Source organism: Prinia subflava, chromosome 3 (genome assembly GCF_021018805.1).
Source record: "Prinia subflava isolate CZ2003 ecotype Zambia chromosome 3, Cam_Psub_1.2, whole genome shotgun sequence".
Lineage (NCBI taxonomy): Eukaryota > Metazoa > Chordata > Aves > Passeriformes > Cisticolidae > Prinia > Prinia subflava.
The window spans coordinates 56,915,327-56,937,618 of NC_086249.1; positions in this window are offsets into that span (position 1 = coordinate 56,915,327).

Below are 22,292 nucleotides of genomic sequence, written 5' to 3' on the forward strand. Positions count from 1 at the left end.
ATACTGAGCAAGGGCTTTAAGTGTGAGGTATTGAGTATAAAAGGATTTGCTACTGTGTCCTTTCTCAGCCAGCCAGGCTTGGTGTTCATGGTCTTACCTTCTGTGTGTGCCCAGAGCACTGCAGGTGAACCATGGATGGCGTGTGTCCATCCTTTGATGGCTTTACGGCCAAGCTGCCTTATTCAATCCTGCCTGAGGCCTTCACCACCTTGGGTGCAAATAGATTACTTACAAATTCTGTCTCTTCAGCATCTCATATCTTCAGAACAACCTGAAAACCATCTTTTCCATCTCCCTTTACTTTGAGTGTAAACTGGAGTGAAAGCTCAACCCTTTCACTCTTTGGAATATATTGACAGAAACACCAGAAAAGTTTTAGCTTTCAGATTGGTATTTTCACCTTAGTTCTCTATCCTTGCTTTCATCTGCCCTTTAGTTGTGTTGAAGGTTTGTTTGAAGTAGCTGTGGTTTAATACTGGAGAAGGAAATATTCTTCTTTGGCAAACCTTGCAGCAGAAAGTCTCCTGCAACTTGGTTGTCGGATTCTGTTTTGTGACTTTATTTGCAAATACAGCTCAAGGAGTAGAAACTAAGTAACTAAGTAGAAACTAAGTGCATGTTTTGACAAATACGTTAACCCAATCCCCTTTGGAGAGATCTGATTTTGAATTTTCCAGAGCCCTTTTCCAAAGCCAAGAACTTGTGAGCTCAGTTCCTTCCTATTTTCTGGGTATATAAGTTGTATTTCTTCTCATATACTGACTTCACAAATTGTACCAAATCACACTGCCTTCACCTGGAGTAATAAGGTGTAGAAAATAATATTGTTACATTTCTGATGTACTCAAAACTTGTGAGTTTTCTTCAGACTATTGATATAAGAGACCTCATGATGTTGGTAAAACCACTGGAAATTATACCTTCAGTAACTGCTTTTCCTTTTTTATTTTTTGGTCCTTAGTTGCACAGCTGGCCTTGGCTGACAGAAACCCTCTATCCAACAGCACAAATAAAGCTATAAATCCCCAAATCCCCATGTGAGAATTTGAGCCTGGCATCTACACACTTAAAAATGTTCCCCCATTTAGGCCAATTTCAAGTTTTTTAATAGATGAAAGTATGAATATGCTTTAGTATAACTCACAATTCTCCACTTTCTAAATCTTCATAGGGACCCTGATGCAAGTTATCAATGAACAAGATTTTTAGCTCTCCTAAGCACACTAACATGACAACTGCATTTGCTAAGAAAGCCCAAATGCTCCCTAAATAAAACTGAAAGGAAACTGTGGCACCCCTGCTTAACAATAGCAAACAAAAAACAGTGAGAGAGCACTTGATGTTGAAAATCTAATTTTCGTCACCATGTATTTATCTGAGCTTAGTTCCCATTCTTGGCTGATAAGGAATAACTAATCATGATTTAAGCATTTCTTCAAACCTAGCAACCTGTTGAACAGCTTCTTAATGTGCCTATCAATCATTTGGAGATAAGGATAGTTTGCACTCATAATAGCTAGTTGTAAAAATAAACAGAAGTTACTATAACTAGTTCAATCAACAATGGGATCTTTGAGGTCAGAGTGGAAATAATCAAACAGTAAGTATGAATAGGCTGTAATTTTTCTGATTAACAAATGTTTTGCTTGTCATGTGATCTTGAGAGCTGCTCTTAGCTCTTTAGAGGACTAAAATACATTTCAGAATGTATGTATTTACATTAGGGGGTTAAACAAATGTATGCACATACCAGTTGTTTTCTAAAGCTATCTGTTCATGTAAAGCTTTTTTTTTTTTCTTTTTAATTTTAAAAAGTATCTTTGTCCTAGAGTTAAATTCTCAACTGGCCACTCTACAAAGCATCTTGGATAAAAAACGGAAATCTGGTAACACAGAAAGTACCATGGAATGCAAACTATAAATTACTGATCGTACAAAATAAACATATTACTCACATCTCTCCAACACAGCTGAAAATATAACAGCCAACAGGAACATATTACATCTCAGCACCAGTTGCTGATCAAAATAACAGTGTCCATATATAGCTACTAGTTGTGTGAAAGGAGTCAAAGAGCTGTGTCTGTATTTGTATGTACATCCGAATCAACAACATTCACAACCTGGAGACTGACGGGACATTGATTGTAGTTATATGATTCCAAAATAGATGTTCTGATCACCTTCTGGAGACACCTATCTTTGTCAAGATTATATAAAGATCACAAACCCCTCTCTTTATTTTAAATTGCACCTGTGGTGCATACCTAAAATATAAACGTAGATGATGTGGATATAGCTTTCGTCTGTCCTCACGTTGCCTGTACAAAAATACAACCTTCCTCTCTACCCTGGGGTAATCATTTCAGTGAGTTCAAACAAAGGTAGATATCTCTGTAGCTCATAGACTTTACTGGTATGTGCAGACGACCTGGAAATGTGTCCTCTGAAAAGATAGGAATCACAGAATCACTCAGACAGGAAGAGACCTCAGGAGGCCTCATCCTACCTCCTGCCCAAGGCAGGGTATGACACAAACTCAAACCAAGTTGTCAGGGCTTCAATCCAGTTATGTCTTGAAAACTTCCAAGAAGCTGTTATCTTCATAATGATTTTATTTTCTTTTTCTTATAGTCACCCTGAACCTTCCCCCTTTTCAATTTAAGGTCACTGCTTCTTGTCTTCCTGCCACATTGCACTATGAAAGACCTGGCTCCATCTCCTTGCTGGCCTCCCTGTAGGTTCTGGGGGCTGCTGTTGGGTGCCCAAGCAGCTGCCTCTTCTCCAGGCTGAGCAAGCCCCACTCCCTCACCCTCTCCTCACCATACAAGTGCTCCAAGTGGAATTAAATCACTGATGAATATATCTGTGTTGTCAAGAAACCACAGCATATCTGCTCAATCAGTTTGTTACTTCTAACCTGATTCATTCAATCATGAAAGGAGTGACAGACAGCGCTTGGCAACTCTCTGGGATCTTACGCAGTAAATTCATGTCAGCCTTTTCTAGAATACAAAGTTTGGCCTTATTTTGAAAGGCAATGAGCACTCAAAACTTCTGTATGTCTAGCACCTCCCAGCAGCCAGCCCTCTGTTAAATACAGCAAGGGTGTTGGCAATTTGGTTATTTTGGTATTCAAAAGGAAAAACCAGTCAGGATGGAAGAAACTACAAAGGAACATTCTAAAGGGAAATTTGCTTAAAGACCAAGGAAAGGATGAGATTCACTGATGTCTAGGAGGAAGAGGCGGGTCTTCAAATACCATGGGGTTATTCTGAAAAAAAACACCTTTCTGGAATACCTGATGGTGTGGAATTCACTTAATTTAGCATACAAGATCTCAATCGCTTTTGTTTAAGGAAAAAAGATGATGGAAATGAGATGCTGTGACTCTTTATCCATCAGCTACTTTGATCTCTTTTGAGTCATCTCTTTTAACTTGAACACAACATAAGAATACAGCAATAGCAGTCTCTTCAGGACTTGATTAAAGAAAACAGAATATAACAAAGAGCTGAGCAATCTCCAGCATTTCAGACAGTTTAGCTGGAATGTGTCTTTTCAAAGAAAGATCCAGTTTTTATTTAGGAGTCTCTGATGGGGAATCCTCTTGACCCCTTCGTAGATTGTTCCACTGGTGTGTCTACTCTCTGAATGCAGGGGTTAGTGCAAATGTGTTCATTCAAAGGGTCCAAACCAGATACATAGATAAATTTTTGAAGTTATTGTGGGAGTCTGTGGATGTGTGTTTGATTTAAGCCCAAGTCTATGCCTGTACACTTTGGTTTTGTTTCATAAACTTAATAAGACCTATAAGTAAATTGAGTGGGAAATAATTAATATTCTATTGAGGCCATCCATATATATGAACTGTTGGCTTTAAATAATGAGACCTTTGAAAACCATGCTGAGCAAATTTATAGCAGTCACTCAGGTCCCCAGTAACAGAATTCTAAAAAAGTCTTCCCTCAAGTAAATGACATAATGAGAAATCTGCATTATTCTGACTTGATACATTTTTATTTGTTTTTGAGACTGCAGCAAGGGCTTATTTGTAGTGCCAGCAAACAGTTCTTAGTGTAACATCTTTTAGTGTAACGTCTGTGATGTTTACAATCATATCAATTGCAAATTTAAAAGTTTAAAGCTACATGGATTAAACAAATAAAATATAGAACTTAATGAACTTTTATCTGTTTTAAAATGGAATGATTATATCCAAGAAATCCTTTTTTTTAAAGTGGCCATAGCAACATCAGCTAGAACAGATTGGGTTACTTAAAGGGCCACTGACAACTCTAGAGAAACAAACCCCTGTGACTTAAGACAGGATCCTTCAGTGCCTGTACTCTGTGCCGGATTTCTGCTGCATTTGTTCATTTCTTGCTCTCTCCTCCCATTGCCTTTACAGGTCTGTGATTCAACCAAAGAAGACACGGAATAAGAAGGAGGGAGAGGTCCCCTTCCCATCATTTCCACCCTGGTTAGTCAGTTACCCACTGGAGAATAGAGTGTGGCTGCATGGGGAGCCATGCTGTGCAGCCCAGACCTGTGCTGCTGGGGAGGCACATGGCTGGGCATGGAGACCTTCTGCACCCCTGATTGAAAACATGGGGGGGACAGTTTAAGAAATCAAACTGCAGTTAAACTAACATTTAAAAAATTATTTTGAAGAGGAAAAAGTGAGTAGTTTTGAAATCATTGTCTGAGCAAAGGCCACAAAATTGAAAGAATATCAGTTAATGAACAAGATTATGCAATCTGGCTGATTATTTCCCCTTTCAAACATCTCCTCCAGCTAACAGAATGCCTCACTGATGTAGGCTGTGTCTATGGAAACTGAGGTGTGTGAGCTTAGGTGTTTGATGAGCATTTCATGTTTGGTGACATTAGATTACTTGGGGCAAACAGGGCAATTGCGTGGGGCTGGCTGATGGGGCAGGGGTAGGGCAGATGTTTTGGAGGCCATGTGAGATACCCTGGAAGAAACTTGTGTGAAGTGCGAAGACCAGAGTCCAGGCAATTGAACTGAGGCTACATGGCAGCCTGAAGGGGTTGGGTTCAGCTCCAAGTTGTAGACACTGAAGCTTAGGTCTCATTTCAGGCACAACATGGGAACCAAGGGCCTGAGAAACTGGCAGGGTCAGTGGAGTTTTAGCCAACACAGTTAGTGGGGTCCAGAGCTCTGTGGTAGGTCTTCCAATATGATAGATGGGTCATTCTTGCTCTGAGGTGAATAGCTTTCTGAACCCCAGCCTACAGACTGTACACTCCAGTTTTTGTAGGTGAGTGACTATACAGTTTTGAATGAACTGCCTGGGATGACACGGAATATAAGGAAAAAAAATGTAAAAAGCCAAGAATTATCTACAATTATCTGTGCAGGGAACTAAGCAAATTTGAGGCAATCTGTTTTATAATGAGCTGAAACTGAACTAATAATTTCATGTTTTTTGTGAAACGTAGATGGCATCTGAAGAAAATATCTTTTTTTTTTTTTCAACTAAAATCTAGTTACTCATGGTAAGGATCCATTCAGTGTACAAGGTCTGCACAGCAATTGGGAGTCCCAACTCCTTGTTTCCCTCCACAGGACTCACTGTGGTGTGCATCCAGCTCAAGTTCTCACTGCTGGACAGTAGCACTGATTTATTGGGAAGAGAAAGAAATGTCCAAGTCCTGGTCTTCTGCTTCTCTGCTGGTTGCCCAAGTTCTCTATGGAACAGAAAGACACATCTTTTTGCTGTTTGCTTTCCTTATATGAAAGGAAATAGTTGGGTTTGCCAGTTAATAGGTTGGTCTGACAGCTGAAATCAAATGGAAAAACAAAAAGCCTTTAACTTCCATCTTCAAAATCTTAGGCCTTATTATTGATGCTTTTCCCTGTGTTGAAAGTCAGTCTTCCTATGCAAGAGGCAATGCAGTTAATAGAATTTTTATTTTGGTAACAAAATTTATCCTTAGAGAAGAAAGAAAAAAAGAAAGCTTTCAAACCATATTATTACTTAATGTAGACTTCTGGGTTTTCTGCTTTGCCAACTCAGTCAAAACAAAAAAGAACCAGTCTTCTAGATTATTGTCATGGGTTAGCACTGGCCAGATGTTAGTGCACCCATGAATATATGTTTTTTTTCTCTAACAACTCCTGTGGGATGTGATCAGGAACAGAGCAGAGCAGGCTTAAATCTTGAAAACAAAAAAAAAAACCCACCAAAACTTTATTAATTACATAAGAACAGGGACAAAGATACTCTTAAACACACACAGAGACAGAAATAAAAACTTCTTAGAACATTTCTTCTCCCAGTTTCTACCTCCCCACCCATCACTTTTCACAGACCAACCTTTGGGTTTTAAATCAAACAATCACCACTCAAAAAAACTAATCTTCAATTCAGCAAGGGAGAGAGGAGTCTCTCTCGCACCACAAACTGTTCTTCAGAAAACAGGGGTCCACCCCTTATGTGTTTCCATGTCACCTATAGCACCGCCCGGAGAAGTCTGCTAAGGTGACACTCTCTTTTTCTTATGTCCAGCGCTCTCACCGCTGTCCACAGGCTGAAAACTGCATACAGGGCTCTTTTAAGGATACTTGCATGCCGAGCTCTCCCCTTTTTACCCAGGGGCCAGGGTTCCAGGAGCAGGTCTGCCCTGAGGGCAGAGGGCACTACCTCACCCTCCCCCTCTCTTCTCTGCTCGCTCCAACTCTTCAAGTGCCAGTCACTGTAGCAAAAGCAAGGGCAGCTGCATCCACCCAAAAATGCAGTTTATGTTCAAAAGAGACTCAAGTTCAGTCCATGGCTGACATTATGCAAGAGAATTCCAGCTCAGAAGGCTACTCCTCTCATTCTTCCATCGAATTCCTTCCAATCATGCTTTATTATCTCGGTCCCAGGCCGCTTCCCTCTCTCCGAAAACCACCAGTCATGAGAATCAATGTCTAAGAAAAGTTTCTTTCTGCCAAGCAAGGGTTAACAGTTTCTTCTCAGCAGGGTGCAGGCTCAGGCACTCCCAGGCTCCGCAAACCCCCACGTGGCTCGGCACTTTCTCCCGGAGTTTGGGGGGGAGGAGGGGGGTGAGCACACACAGAAGGCACTTCCACAGTTTTCCACCCCTCCATCCTGGACGGGGCAGTTCAGTTCCAGTCCTGTCCCCTCTCTTCTCCCCCCCCCGGGGGCTCCGGCTTACCTGAGCCGACCACGTGTTTTCCCCTCCCCCACCCAGCCTCGTGGCTGGGCAGGGAAAGGAGGCCTCACACGTCCCTCTGCTGAAGCCAGGATCTGAAAAGAGGCCGAACCCCCCAGACTCCTGCTTTTAACTCTTTGTGTCCTCAGAGGCGTGTCCAAACCTCCGAGTGACCAACCCAGGTGCCAGAAGAAAAGCTGATCACTGATTGGACTGCCCACATCTCCCTGGAGAAATTCACCTCCCCCCCCCAACCACGACAATTATTCATGTCTTGTGGTCTTATCTATGAATATTTGGGTTGTGGCATCTGGATTTCCAAACTTCTTCCTGTTCGAGTTTTGCCATAGGGTCAGTTTTGCTCAGGTGCCTTCTGTCCAATGCCTTCTGGCATCTATCCATGCCTTATGACAGAGGTGTCATCAAGATTAGCTGTCAAACTATGATTCCCAGTCAAAACCAAAAGAAACAACTGATCAGTGAATTCATCAAAAGACAAAATGCAGTTTAATTAAATTCAGATAAACAGTGCATCTGCAGGGCACAGCTATCCAGGGTGTGTTGAGAGCCAAGTTTTCCTATGATTTCAAATACTGGAAAACTGATGTCTAGTTTTTACATCTTTGTGCTTGATGAAGATGTGTCTGAACGATTTTCAGAAACAAACACAAGAAATACAACACCTTGACCAATTTCCTGGTTTAATTTCACTTTAAGGATTAGGAGTTTACAGTCTTATACAGCATTGTGTTACTATGGCTCCTTAAAATATCTATAAAATAGGAAATAAATTGATTATCCGATTACAATAAGGAGATGACAGTTTGTCTTTACAATCCATGAAACAAAAACTGTAATCTTATTACTTTTTCTAGGTTTTGTGATTGGACAGAAAGGTAGAAAAAGGGCTTGTGCTGTTATCTAAATACTAAACAAATCCAGTGTAAAAAATTGCGTGTAAAATTACATATGTAGATTTGACAGGAATAAGCATATTTTAGAAAAACTCAGGCCCTCTTTTTTGTCAGAAGAGGGTAGTAATAATTTTATTCTACATGAAAAATACAGCATATGCTGAAGGAGTACCCAAGGGTTTCCTGATTTTTTTTAAGTGCTGACATCTTCTGCTTTAAGAATAAATTGTGCATGTGTATATACCTGCAAAGACACTAAATTCTGTCAATTGTTTCCAGACATTCTGGTCAGATCGGTCCCAAGGAACAGAAACAACCAGTCCCCCACATCTGCGTGACCTGGAAAAGACCTTGTTTAGGCAGCTGACTGCTCAGGAGGCTGTGGCATATCCACAGCTGGAGTCAGCTACTACTCTGCTCTAGGAGACTGATGAAGGGATGGGTGGCACATCAGCAGCAGCATCTAATGACAGATTGGCTTTTCCGGAGTAATGGCTTAGGACAGGTTATGGCTGCTAGTCTCAATTTTTCTGTTGCTTTGTTGTTTTTCAGCTGCAGGTTCTCTATTAATAAGCATTGTGTTTTGACAAAATGTCTCAGCAGAAATCAATGACCTGGGACTTTCATACTAATTCATACATCTTTCTTTTGATGGGATCAGTTTTGGAAACAAATTGCTCTCAGGCTTTAACTGCAGATATACTAAAAATCTTACAGCAGCCCACACAGTTCAGTGAAATGAACTGCATTAGAACCAACCTAACTGTCCTGGCTTCCCCTAGTCTTATTTCAATAAAAAGAGATGTGAAAAATACACAAAATGTATGAAACAAGACCAAAAGATAGAGTCGAAAATCTGCCTTTGTGCCAAATCTCCCTACTTCTAAATTTAAATTAATATTTCCAAAATACATTTATGAATACATTTCTTATTTAAAGCAAAGAAAAATCCCCTTTATGGATAGGTTTCAAAACTCCCTAATTATTCTTGAGTCTTGTTATAGTCTGACAGATAATTGTTTGATCTTCCACTCTTTTAAGTCAACGTCAGAACTCTTACTGAGTTTAATGGGTTTAGAATTCAGACTGAAGTAGGGAATTTTAAAAATACAGACTCTTGGCACCAGGTACCATAACATTTTTGAAGTTGTATAGTGTTAAAAAGGTTTTTTAGCAACAGAAAAATGAATTTCTTTGAAGTTTTACAGCCTATTGGGCATATGAAAGCACAACAAGCACACAGGATGTTTGCCCATTGAGGATTCTTGGAAAATTTTAAATTATGAAAATTCCAAGTGCTGTAAATGATGGTTGAAACCCTTGTTTGCTTTCATGGTTCTAAATATCCAGATTTTTTCACAAAAACTAGCGTACAGTTCCCTCCTGAGTACAGAGCTGCATCTGTGCTATAGCAACAGCTCCATTCTTCATCCCCTCTCTGAGTTCAGACTTTAGTTCTTTGTTGTTTTGAGAAGTTCTTTTTCTAAGTTCAACTGCCTGAGTGTATTTTGAAACATAACTGTCAGCAGAAGTAGTCAGGAACTGCCTTTGCATTGGTGTCTTGCCATAGCAATGGATGATTTTTTTCCTTACCAGACATGAAATCAAATTTACAAACAGAACCTGCAAGGGGCTTTGTGTCCTTGCAGTTGCCTCCTTGGTAGCCCGTGACCTGCAAAAGGAGGTGCTTGTTGTACTTTGTGGGTCTGTCTACTGTAGCTACTGGTAGTGTGGGTGCAGGGTACCTGCAAAAGGGGGAAAGCATGTCTTTTCTGTGTCCTGCAGCAGGATTATGCCAGCAGCCTCCAGACAGTCTGGGGGGGCCTGTGCAGAAAGATACTTTGTATTGCATTGCCTACTGGGTACAGATGCTCATAGAACCGAGGTGGTTCACATCAAATCAAACACGGCTCCTCCTTTTTCTTGCATCTCACCAGCTGGTGAAATGAATGCCCACAATGTGGTAACTCACTTGAGAAATACTACATGTGGCTGGTCTACCTGTCTGCTAGTGCTTAATTTATCTCCTTAGCTCTATGGGGCAAAGATCTTATCTCCCTCTTTGGAGAAAATACTGTGGGGATCTCAGTTGTGCAACTTCAGTTTTCATTTAGTTATCTCACAAATTACACATTTCACTGGACTGAGACAGTGACACTTGCCATGAGGAGATCCCAAGTCAAAAACATGGGTAGATCCAGCACCATATTCACCAAAACACCAAAGTATAAATCATGCATTAAATGAATTACAGAATCATGTAGTGTGCCTGAGTTTATTCCTGGAATAGAGTGTTAGGTGCTATTACAATCAGGACACTGTAGTGGCTTGTAAGTTAACTGCAACCCTGTTCAAATTATTAAAGAAAGCTTAAAATTGCAATGAGCAAATTAGACTTGCTTAGTTGCCAGGAAAACAATTTTAATGGAAGGTGTGTCTTTTGAAAAAGGAATCTGAACTGGAATCCTTGGATGTGAAACAGCAGCTCATCAAGATGCAAGCAGGAATGAGGGCCATGGTCAAGGCTTGGTGGTGAGACTATGCTGGCTTGTGCTGGCACTTGTGTCCAGAAACCTAAGCTTCGTATTGCTGAAATCACCAAGATAACTGATCTCAGTTAATGGTTTGTTTCAATGGGGGTTTTTAATGAAAAAAGAAAAAAAGAAAAAGAAAAAAAAAAAAAAAAGAAAAAAAAAAAGAAAGAAGGCAGTTAAAATCTCTTTGACAAAATTTTATATGCCAAACTTCAACCTGGGATTGATTTTCCTGGTCAGAGGGAAGCCGCAGTGCATACCCCCTATAATGGAAATATCAATCTGCATGACAGACCCTTCCATGGAAGGGGCAGAGATGCACAGTAAGTGCACAATTGCCACAGCTGCTGCAGGACTGGAGGGTGTGCATTGTTTGGAACAGGAGGATAGCTAGCGTGTCTACGTGGCACAAAGCACTGCTTTGCAAAGCTCCCTCGGAATGAGTCGGAAATAGTCTGTCTTCATGCAGTTTTCTCCTCAGGCTAGTGAACTCTGCCTCTTGGCAGGGCTAGTTAACCCATATGAAGTGCTGTGCTAATACAGCTAAATTGTGCTCATTACCCACATTACAAGGTTTCAGGTCAGGCTGGCTATCTCTGCTTTCAACTGCAGCTTGGCAGTGGCAAGCACATCAAAATCCCTGCAAATGTGAGTGTCTGAGCTTGACACTGCCCATTTTCCTCAGAGCAAGTTCTTGTTGCAGGCAATGGGAACTTAGCCCAAGGAGCCCATGACTGGGCCTTTAAACGTTCAAGACCAACATTTTGAATAATTGACTCTCTAGTTTGCCTCAGGATATTATGATACTTTTCAAAGGCTGGTTCCAATATAGCAATAAGCCACAAACAACGTGTGTGTTAGTATGAAATCGGTGCATGCCTCCAGTGCATTGGCATGGAGCCTGTACCACCCAAGAAGTATTCCCGAAGTGATCCAAAGCCTACTGAAATCTGTGGAAAACTTTCTATTGACTTCAGTTAACTTAGATTTCCATTGACTTCAGTGGGCTTTGGATCAGTCCCAGAGATTCTCATGCCTCATATGAGAACTGTTTACATGAAATAATCATTAGCTAAAATACACAAACAATTCTTGGAACAAGGACTAGCACCTAGGACTCTTCTCTTTTGTGATGGATGAAGAGTCATATCCTTTCTTGCTTTCTTTCTCTCTGGGTCTCAGTGTTTGTTTTTGCTGCAGTCTGGCAACTTCAACACAGTGGTGGCTGGAGCACCCCCTGGGGATTTGGAAGCTGAACCTCTCCAGATGGTAAGCTACCATAGGCTTTATATCTCCCGTGTTCCTCAGGAACGCCCTGACTGCTAAGTTGTTGTATACAAAGCAGTTGTTGTCAGTTCTTCCATTGTCTAGGTTTTACAAAATGAGGTATGAGACACTCTTTCAAATTAGTGCCCTTGGCAGTCACATGTGGGTACATACTTAGTTTTGTTTATCCTTCTGTTGAAGACAAATACAGATGGAAACCTCTAAATAAAAGCTCCCAGATTGAGGGCTATCAATAGGACTTGTTTAGGTATTACTGTGGCGCCAACTTTTTTTTTTGTAGAATGGGAGCTTCTCGATGATTAAACTTTGATAATTGGTTCTGCAAAGGTTGTACAGGTGATGATAAGACCTGAGGTTATAGGAATGTGCTAGGCTCTTTAGTGATCATACAAGTAGAGTGGTGTTTCCACAGCCAGATTAGTTAAAATATCCCAGTAGGGAAGGAATTTTAATGCTCACAATTCTTTAATCAGTATCCTCACAGAATAATAAATGAGTACATCTCTTCCTGAGATAAAGATGAGCAAATTTTTCAAATCATTCAATCTACAGGCATATTGATTAATGTATTAATCAAAAGGCAATAATCTAATAAAGCATTTAGGTAACATGTTGTTAACAACAAATGTGCTGTTAATAATAGTTACTGTTTACTGTTTAGTTATTTGTACACTCATTAATCAAAACAAAGCAAGCTCCGACAGTGCTGCGTATTGTTCTATCAGTGTATTGTCAGCTTGGACAGTGCTGTTAATTATAGTCCAGATGCTGATAATCTTGCTCAGCTCAAGGAGTTGCTTGTCCCATCAGTAGCCTCGGGGGGTATTTCTACATTCACTCTGAGATGCTCCCAAGACCACATGCACTGAGTCTTACTCTCCACCAGCAAATTAAATGGTGCCAGGGCTCTGGAACTGAAGTCATCAGAGCAGTTGCTGACATGATTTTGGCCTGGGTCACCAAGAACTTCCCGAAACAATTCCCTGGCATGACTGGGGACTCAGCAGAGGCCAGAGACTGTTCTCTGGTGGTCATACAAGTCTGGCCACCCTGGTTTGGGAAGTAAGAGGATTTAATACTAATGACATGGAATACTGTGAATTGGCCCCTTTTGATGCTGGAGAATAGTCTCATGCAAGTGTCATTCATTAATGTAAGTGCAGCTGGGCTGCACAAAGAGCAAAATCTGCAAGCATGGTCCCAGCCGTGGTTGAAATAAATCTTTGTGGAGTCCCAGAGCCTCATGGTCAGTTCACAATCCTGTGGTTCACCCCACAGGCCCCCATCCCAAAGACAGCTCTGCCAGGCACACCAGTACAAACAGGAACCAGGGGCATCAAGGGCAACCCTCTTCTCCAGACACGTGGACATCCCTGTGGGTTCTGGTAGGTGCTTCTGGAGTGCTACAGCTACTGCTAGTTGCATGCAAGCAACTTTCTTTTTTGTTTTTTTGCAAACAATGGATTATAGAGGTTCAAGCACTTGAAACAACACCCACGGAGGTCTTTCAAAAAAGGACACAGGTGCATCTGTGGCATCCTCTTGTAGTTTACATGGATATTGACTGCTAGTCCAGTCTGGTGTGTTCAGTGTGCTCACTCATCTGTGAAAAGTCAGTTGTGACCATAGTGTTCTGCAAATTGGAGCCTGAAGTAACCAAACCAAATATTGTCTCTTACTTCATGCTGTATATACATATATACAAAGATATTGCTGACTTGTAGCAATTGTTGATAGAGCAAGTTCTGATGCTGCAGTTAAATTGCGCTGAGTCATTAATCAGTGACCCTACTTTATTGTTTCTGACATCACTTTCTACAGGTTGAAGTTTACCTTTATAAGAAGCAGAAAGCTGACAGATATAGTAGATAATTCTGTTATGCCTGTGTAGAAATGATTAATGCTAAACTTTTGAACAGGTCTGCCTTGAAAAGGAAATGTCACCTGTTCAAATGCAGCTTTGTATGTTCTCCTGCGGTAATGTATTCAGTGCTTATCAACATGCTGATCTGCTGCTAGTTTCAGGGAGTAAATGTGAGTTTCAGCAAGTGAAGCCTGATCCTGCAGGTGCATGTTTAGGCAAAACTACCATTAGTTTTAATGAGAGTTTGTCTTACTCAAAAGTGCCCGATGAAGACAGCAAGTGTGTAATGAAATACGTGAGCACAAGGGTGGCTTTTTGTTGCTCAAAAAACATTGATGTGCCTTTGAGACTTCCATTCTAAAGTGCTTGGAGTTTGCTGGAATTTTTCATGCAAAATCAGTCACTGGAACATTTTTATGTTTTATTAAATTCTCATTTTATTTCACTCCCTTCCGGCTGCTTAATAAAGAGTTTCCAGCTGTTTGTAGTTCCACGTGGTAGATAAAGTAAACCCTTATTTTGCAAAGCACTCAGGAACATTTATAACTTCAAGTGTGTGAATGGTATCCTCTGAAGGGGGTTAACTATCAGTAGGCTTGAAAATAGTGACTAAAAATGTAGATATAGGGCAATGGGGTTTTTAAGGGTGCTTAAACATGTTCATCACTTGCTCTGTAATGATTTCTTTAGTACTCCATGTAATAATTAGAGAATAACAATTGCAGAGCCCATTTGTACAGTAATGTATTGCAATAAATTGCAGATTCTATATTATGGAGAAGTAGGAAAAACAGGTTAAATTTAACAGGAATTCAAGAAATAAAGAGAGAGCAAATGGTTGCCATACATGAATGCAATTTCCTCTCTGGAGTTATGTTAACCATCTACAGGTTTACTGCCACACCACCTCTCAGATGTACTAGGATCCCACACTTTCTGGTACAAAGCAAAATAAGAACTCTTATGAGCTATCATATTGTTTGAAGAACTCCAACTGTTTCTTCTCCTCATGATTTGCCTATAAGCTGTTCACGTTTTCCACGAATTTGTCCATTGTTTGGATTTGTATGAAATTTATTTTCTTGGAAAAGCCTATTAATTTTCTAACCAAGGAACCAAACATTGGGGCCAAAGGGCCAGATTTTCAAGCACTCACTAGGGAGAGTTCTGTTTATACATATTTCATGGGAGGGGTTATAATTTCAAAAATAATTGTGGTGGTTTGGAATTTGTACATGCTTTGGGTGGATATTGTTACATACTAAGTTTTTGAAGTAACTAGCATTCAAAAGACATTCTTAGTCATTTAACTATTCAGTATTTGAGCTTCTCCTTAGAAAGTAGTTTGACAAATACCAACACCATGGGAACTGTAATATTTATGTACTGATCAAACGCAAATAGAGTATTTCCCCAACCACTTATCTTTGTACAGGGTAGACAGTTCCTCATTCCAGATCTGTCCCTCTGTCTGTCTTGTCTGTTTATCTATCTATCCATCTATCTGTGTTAAATTTGTCATATTCAATTCTTAATGCACATTATGAGAATTGTCTCAATAAAACCTTTGTTGTGCACAATCTGTCATTGGTCGCTAGTATATCAATAATGCACTGATAGTCCATTTGCTCCTTCTGGTTTGTCACGACTGAAACTGCAATTTGGTATGTCTCCTTTTCTCTGTTGTGAAGCTTTCTGCAGACCTTACAGGGCCAGAGGATGAAAGAGCCACTGGAGTTTAGTACCTCTTGTGCCACTGTGCAGCAAAAATTCAGCAGGAAATGGAAGGCTTTTTTTCTGGGTATTTTCTTCCTTGTTATGTGTCCTACCACAGTAATGGAGAAAGACACAGCTCTTTTGAGCTGCAAGAAGAATACACTCTCCACTAGATTTTTTTGTATCATCCTTGTCCCTCATGTGATACAACAGCACCATTGTCACTGCTGGAAACTTCCCACTGCTCTCCTGCAAAAGCCCACAGGATCCCAGGGTGTGAGAGTAGCAGCCTGGTTCACCTCCTGTCCGATGTAACGCTGAGTGGAGCTGCATACCCTGTCAGAAGAACAGAAATCATTATGTAATCACAAATCACTAACTGCTAATGCACCATACACAAGCATAAGTTATTATCAAATATAAATTGTGTAGCAGGTTAAAATGTACTGCCTTTCACTGCACACAGAAATAAAAGGGTATTTTCAAAGAATACCAAAAAAAATCCTTTTAATGCATGAATTGCCAGATCCTGAAATGTCATTCCTGACACTGATTAAAGCAAAAACTACAAAATAGTGGTTGTTTGATGACAGTCTCTATAACGATGCCCAAGGTTTTTGTTTTCTCGCTTGTTCTGTGTACCAATATGGACCTAGTGTAAACAGAAACATGAGCTTTCATTACCTTGTATTCAAGCAGCTGCAATAAAAACTGCTAATGGAAGAGGAGGAAAGAAGAGAGAAAAGATCAAATGCCCTAACAGATATTTACACAACATAGGAGTTTTGTGGCCATGAGATACTATTCTGAGGTTACATACAAGGAGTGAAGAAAGAAACTGCACTTTCAGAAAAGTTTGTGACAAGAATAGGTGGGAAAATAATTATGTTGCATGACTAACCTTTTCTTTGTACAGACACATTAGAGGGCAGATGCCAAAGCAAACAGTTTATAAGTGAAGGGTAAGTTTTACTCATTTGCTGTCTGATCAGAATTATTTATAAATGCCTGTAGTATGAGGGTGTTTAGTGTACTTTTTCTTTTTTTAACATGCAAAGTTTGTTATATCACTGGTAGAAAAGTTCAGACATTTATTTTTAAAATCGTTTTACCTTAGAATTTTGTTTGGAATGGAAGGATAAGTTCATGTTTCAGCATGAAAATATTACAGTAATTTGCCCTTTTTATTTCTTGGAGTGGATGACTTACCAACTGAAGGGTGGGTGAACAACAGATAAATATTTGGGGAGAATTTTCTGACATTATGTTTTATGATGTTGTGAGCAAAGTAAGGATAAACAGGCTACAGGAAATAATTGGGCAGAAGGACAGCCTGAGACGCCTTTCTTAAAGAGTAAGCCTTCACTGCAAAATTGTGCAGACTCTGAGTAGGGTCCTTGCAGACTTTCATCTGCATCCCAACCTTAATCTGGCTTTTCATGAGGGGTCTAGACAGCAGGCTAGAGAGTGTGCACACACACACACACACACACTCACAGTTAATTTGCAGATGGCACAGATAGGATGATACTCAAAGCATTTTGGAGATCTTCACAGATCAAAAGGGCAAACTGCAAGAATGGCATGAAATTCACAGAGAGAAAGTAAGCAGGGGGAAATTCAGAGAACTGCAGTTTAGAAGGAAAAATCAAACACACAAATGAAATAGAGAATAGTGAGATTTACAGGAGCAGACTAGGAAGGGATTACTATAAAGCACAAGCCAAGTCAGCAATTTGAGGCTGTTGTGAACAAGAAAAATTCATCATGATGTGATCAAGAACATCATCTGTAAGAGACAGGAATTGGCAGCCTAGCTCTGTTTGGCATTGATGAAACCTTATCTGGAAGACTCTGCCTGCTTTTGGGTGCTGCACTTGAACAAGGATATTCCAGGAGTGGGTAACAAGCAGAGGAAGAGGTTTAGGAAACAGGGCATACAAAAGAAGAGCCATAGAAAGAGACTTATTTGGTCTAAAAGCACTGAAGAGGGAGTGCAAAATTCTGCTACAGTAAGGAGATTACAATAAAAAGATAGATTTGCTTGAGGGAATTGAAAATCTCCTTTTTTGGATGGGCTAGAAAGATGTCTGGAGGGGTGATTTGGGAACACAGCAACCTCTTAAGGTCAGTTCCAGACTTATTCCTTTGATTCATTGACCCACCACACAAAACTGAATCGACTGTTTCTGAAATTAAACATCTATTTAAAAATTGATTATCAGGAGACTTCTTGGATTAGTAAATTTTTAGCATGACACCCTATTACTTTTTGTCTGCAGAAAGAAAATCTTGTAATTCTGATGTCAGTGTTTGCTTATTACTTGGTGATTTTCATGATATTCATGAACATTCATGAACATTCATATTGAAGCTCTAAATTTTGTAAATCAGAATTATGTTTCCAAGGGTTTTGCTGTAGTGTTGTGGAAATTTGTTAGATGGCAAATACCCATTTAATCTGTTTCCTTCCAAATAGTTAATCCCAAAGGGTCAAGTTTTAATCTCCCTCTCAGAACAATAGTAACATTTGTTTTTAATGTACATACTGACATTTAGTTGTAAAAATACATATTTCCACTTGCTTTTTATGTGTCTAGATTCTTGTTTCCAAGTGCTATCTCAGTATTTTTCACTGGCACTAGGGATGTTCATTTGCATCATGTTTGTTTCATTTGCATCACTTTGCATTGTTTTTCATTTCAGAGCACTTGTTCTTTAGAAATATACCTACCAACAAGAAGCGACCTCTGGATGTTGCCCTCAGTATACTCAACAAGAAAAGTTTGTGAGAATGATTGGCTTTTCTGTTATCTTGGTAACATTTTGTTACCATGAATGTCTTGAATTGATTGAGAAGAAAATGTGCTGCACAGATTTCAAGTTGAATTTAGCATTCTAATTAAAATAAAGCCAAAATGTTTCATTTATTTTTGCATCAGAAGAAATGGCGAGGCAGTTTTCCTTTAGAAGAAAAGTTGTGAATGTGACAGCAATTTTAAAAATATTTTGTCTTAAATTCACATTTCTTTCAACAAAAGTACTTGTGTCCTGTCAATAGCGTTCATTACAAGGTCCATTTGTTAGCAAAGAGACACATGAACATTAATGGCTGACAGAACACGAGGTTGTGCTCTGCTGTGTGGAGGGTGAGGTGACATTCCATCGGCTTTAAGGCACCTCCAGAATCAGACATGCTGCAGCCCATGCAAGGGATGTATTGTCTGTTATGGACAGCACAGATTCTGTAGTCACAGGATGGGAAAGTTTTTAACCTAGGATTTACTTGGAGGTTTGGTGCATTCTTTGTGGGCTGCACATTAGTGCAAACAAAAGGCTTCTCCTATGATAATTACAATACAATTAGTGTTCACCTTCTGTGCAGCAGTGAGTGTCTGTGTCCTCCTTCCTCCCACAGGGGTGGCTACAGGTTGTCTGGAACTGAGCTCCAGCCCAGCCCATAGGCTATGGATGCCCAGCCCAAGTGAAAAGGGAAATGTTTTCCCGTAGGGATGTGGCAGCAGGGAAAATGTTGCAGCCCTGGGGCATGAGCGAGGCAGGTGCCTGGCAGGAAAGCTGTCAGATATCTGGGGCATGAAGTGACTGAAGGCCCCTCACGGCTGTCTCAGACACTGATAAATTCCATGTTTCTGCTGCCTCATGCCATTAGCATGCCTGCATGGGATGCCCAGCAAGGCTACCAGGTATTCCACAGAAATCCTCTCTCCAGCAACCCAAAGTTGACTCTTTGTAAGAGTTCACGGACAGTTCCACACAGCTGCCAGGATCTCAGGAGACCTGCTCACCATTCCAGCCTGTTCACCTGGGAAGGTGTGTGTACACCAAGGGTGCACCTTCTGTGGTTATTTTCCCTTTGAGGTGAGGGTGAGGGAGGTGAAATTACTTGCCTGGTATATATTTCTTTGTGGTAATGGGCAAACACCTTTTTCTTGCTTTTGGCTTTCCTTGATTGAACCTGCAAAGCTATGTATTTATGCAGCCTGTAGGGCACCATATTCTAGTTTCATGCTTCAGGTTTCCTTGAACTGACTTTTGGAAGTATAGAGGCTGGGATACAGCCCATGTTTATACTGTGTTGTACCATAACTGTTCAGGTTATATCATGTCAAAGGATGCATCGGGACCAACTTATCGTAAGACTTTTGTATACAACAGAGAATTATGATGGTGAGTCTGAGGCGATTCTCTGTACTCCACTGGTATTTCACTGAGGGCTGGTTAAGACACATGGTGCTGATTCCTCTTTATTGTCAACTGCTAAACTGTAGCAAGTGTCTAGCAAAGAAAAGCATAAATATCTTCCAATAACTGTATTTGCCACTGGAATTTTGAAGGGGAATGGGTTCCGTGTATGCCAGCTTTCCCCCAGACAGGTGAGTGGGTATGTCTACCTTGGACAGATAGCTAGTATCGACTTCATTTCCAGAATCAATGCGCTGTGAAGTAGATCCACAACATTATAGCTCTACTATAGTGAATTGCACCACATTATGACTTCACTATAATGAACTAAACCAAGTCAAGCCCTGGTTGTTCCTTTTTTTTTGGGAGGACCTCTGTGATAGTTACTATGGATGCTAGTAGCATAGTTACTGCTTAATGAGAAATTATTTTTGGTCCTATGCAGTTGCTGTCCATGTGCCACTGTCCAGACACCCATAAGTGGCTTCAGTGGTTGGGTAATCCAGTATTTCCAGAAAATTAAAAGGAGCACAAACTGCCTGTTTGTAGTTAAGACATCATCCCTTTAGTAACAAACATTTTGATTATGAAGTAATGATCCTGTTTATTAGTGTTATTACACTACAGACAACAAAGACTAATTCTTACTTTATTAATAATTTTGTGTACCTACACAGCTCTGGTTGTTGTCATCTGTTAAAGCACCTTCCGTTGTTGCCAGAGATGCTTTGTTTTAGATCCTCTTGCGAGACCTTTTCTACCCTAGACTTTTTTCCCTTTTTCCTTTTTTTTTAAACATCTCTGACATTTGGAACCTGCTCCTTTTCTTGTCCACTGACTGTTGTGATAGAAACTGTCCCTCTAACAGCTCTGTGGCTGGACCTTGGACTGGGGAAGGCTACCTCTGTCTCCTGGTCATTATTTGCCTGGCTATGACACCTGTACAAAAACATCTCTTCAAGAGGTTGCGTTGATTGCCTAATTTGAGTAACTCATGCATTACTTATCAAAAGATAAGTAACAGTAAAAAATGGTGCCAAAAGTCTTGTCCATCTACATGTAAGCCTTAGTTCTTATGTGTTTTCCACATGTTCTTCTCAATCTTGCTGCCCTTCTCTTCTGCTAGAAGACACAGATGCCCAGAAACTGCTGCTTATTTCCAACCCTTTTTACTTCTGGCTGCCTTTTAACAAATTTTAAGTTTCTTTGATCCTGACCTTGTGAACATCCACCTCTAACCTACCTGGAGCCAGATGGTAGACATTTCACTGTTAACAGCCCCTGTTCTGAAAGACTCCTAGGTATTGTCTCTGAAAAATATTGATCTTTGTCATGATTCCTTTTAGTATTTGTTTTTCTTAACAGTCTTCTTTAATTCCGTACAATTGAAGAAAAATATTCAAACAGGTAAAATGAAGTACCGATGATAGTCATGAAAATTATAGAGATATCTCATCCTTTACAACAATCAAATGAATATGAAGTTTTTCACACACTGTAACCTTGCAAGCTTGATATTACACAAGTAAAAATAAATGCACACACCCATAAAACTAGTAAAACTGGATGTTGCAGCTACACATAGTTTCTTGTGTTCATTAAAATTCTATCTTTATTGAGTTTATCTAGATTGGCACGCAGATCAAAGTGAAAATGTAATAAATAAAAGAATATACATAATGGAATCCATGGAAAGAAGTTATTCAGAAGATAATTCCAGTAGGTGAATCGCAATGAAGTTTTAAAAACAACAGTGCAGAAGCATTTGAAACAACACGTCATGCGGTGTTGAAGGGCCGGATCCTGAGGCCATTACTCACATGCATAGACATACTGACTTCAAAAGAATTACTCACTATGAGTAAAGATAGTTGGAATACAACTAAACAACAGAGCATTGGGTCCTTTGGCACAGCTGTGTAGCTGAACAACATCTCTGTGTAAGCATGATCCTGCTCGCGATACCCAGCTCAGTCCATAATGGCAGCTCCAAACCCCCTCTGGAATGTGGTAAGCACCTGCGTAAGCCAGAGGATCCTTGACCAAATGGAAAGTGGGAACACAAATACTCTCAGGAATGAAATGACTAAGTTTTCCTCCAGTTGTGCTCACCTGTGCTGCTTATGAAAATAATTTTCTTCCCTAGCCCTGGCTAGCCGTGCACAGCCCATACATGGAAAAGTGAGCTGGATCAGCCTTGTCTCATGCATTATTAAGCAAATAGTTGTACTTTGCTCAACTGGGCCCCAGATTTCCTAAGCTGATTTTTTATAACTGTTTAAATGTATAGAGAAAGAGCAGTTTGAATTTCAGGTGTCAAGGATGACTTTTCAGGACAAGCAACAAAGAAAATTTTTTTTTTACACCTCAAACTGCTAAGTCGAGTATTTTGAGACAGTCATAGGACATGAACACAATGCTATTTTGTTGAAATTTTTATTGGCACAATTACACAAGTGAGATAAAGGAGGATTTACAAAGTTAGTCACAAAAGGTGAACAAGACAGAATCTAGATGACACACTGTAGACAACAGAACCTAGAAGACAAAGTCTGAAGACAAAAACTGAAGACAAGTATCGTGGACTAT